The sequence below is a fragment of the Convolutriloba macropyga genome, chromosome 1 (genome assembly GCF_964194025.1).
Source record: "Convolutriloba macropyga chromosome 1, txConMacr16.3, whole genome shotgun sequence".
Classification (NCBI taxonomy): Eukaryota; Metazoa; Xenacoelomorpha; order Acoela; family Convolutidae; genus Convolutriloba; species Convolutriloba macropyga.
In genome coordinates this window covers 306,561-308,094 of record NC_134468.1, presented here as the reverse complement: position 1 = coordinate 308,094, position 1,534 = coordinate 306,561, and positions in this window count along the sequence as shown.

The window sequence follows — 1,534 nt, the reverse complement described above, 5'->3', positions numbered from 1 at the left end:
GCAAGAACATACCTCAAAGAAACTCAAGGACAGGGGCCAATGACACCCGATTGTTCAGGAGCTGCTCCTCGGTCTGTGTCAGTTGCACCTTCCGTGCATTGGCTCCAGCTTTCCTCTTTTTTGCCAAAATTTTGCCTTTTCTTTTTCCGAGCAGCCATCTTTAACTGTCTTGTTGGAGTAAAACTGTCTTCCAGGGTTTTAATCTCCAACTGAGGTCCTGATGCAGCTCTGAATTTCTTTTTCTGGCTGCGTCTTTCTCTTCCTCCTCGAAATTAGATTCTTCAATACGCTTAGCACCAGTACCTTAGACTTCGGCAGCACCTAAAAAAAGTTTTTAGTGCCAGTCCGTCAAAAGTAAGCAATAGCACTGAAGCTGACCTCGTTCGTTTTCAAGAACGTTATCAAATCCGGAACGCTGCAGAGTTGGTAGTTGTTTGTTATTTATGACTTGAGATCGTGTTATTAATCAGATTGTGCCAAAAACCAAGTCTTTCCTCCTGCTCCGATGACACTTTTTATGCGTTCTTGAACCAACTTTTGGAGTTTCTGTTGAAGGAGAATCCTGGAATCCATGTCACAGTTCCTAAAAACTGTTTTTTTTTGCTGGAATATGGGAGACCATCGAAATAGATAGGAAGTATTTGTCAAACTGTGTGATTGCGCATCTTTCAAGCTAGGGACCTCGAAAATTGAATACTAATATCAAAAGCCATAAGCTGCTGGCCATTGGTCCGCTTGTAGCTATTTGACAAAGAATACATTGAGTCAAGTCCGTCCCTAGTTTGGACGGGCGAAGCATTACATTGCATCTCTATAAACAACCATCCACAAAAAAGTTTATTTATAGCGAACTCGCGAGTGAGAAAACTTCATTTTCCGAATTTTAACAGGGTATCGTTACCAGGAGCTCAAACCGAACTTATCTATCAATTGTTTTAACAGGACCAATTTTCTCTGATAACCATTTTTTATGGGGTAACGATTTATTCAACGGAGTCAAGCACTCATCCAAAAAAACTTTGAAAAACTTGGGTTTTCCAGAGATTTGCCCTAGCCCTAGGCATCCCTCTTGCCAGGTTTTGCGAAATTCGTTTTCTCATGCACAAAATGATTTTTATTCTCTATAACTCATTCGAAATATGATTTAAACTAATGTTTTAGCGTGAGTTCCCGCCCACGATATGCTTGCAGATGGATATAACTTCGACGGTCATGAGGATTTTTGCTTTCAGGACAGGCACACAAAAAGTTCTATTCAATGCTACTCCAGGAGTCACCAGATTGAGCTATTTGTTTAATCACTATTGAATCCCTTTTTCGTTATTCAGTTATCCTAGTTGTAACAAGCCAGCTTGCCTGCCCCAAAAAGATAGATCCGCATCCATTATTTTTCGTTCCTCTTACTATGTGAGATTTCCGGTCTCTATCAGAAACTGATTTAAGGGTGTGGAAAATTGATCTGAAATTTAACGGTATGAAACTGACTTTCAAGTCAAATTGTTTCATAATTTTGCCTGCAAGTTTTGTGTAAGGT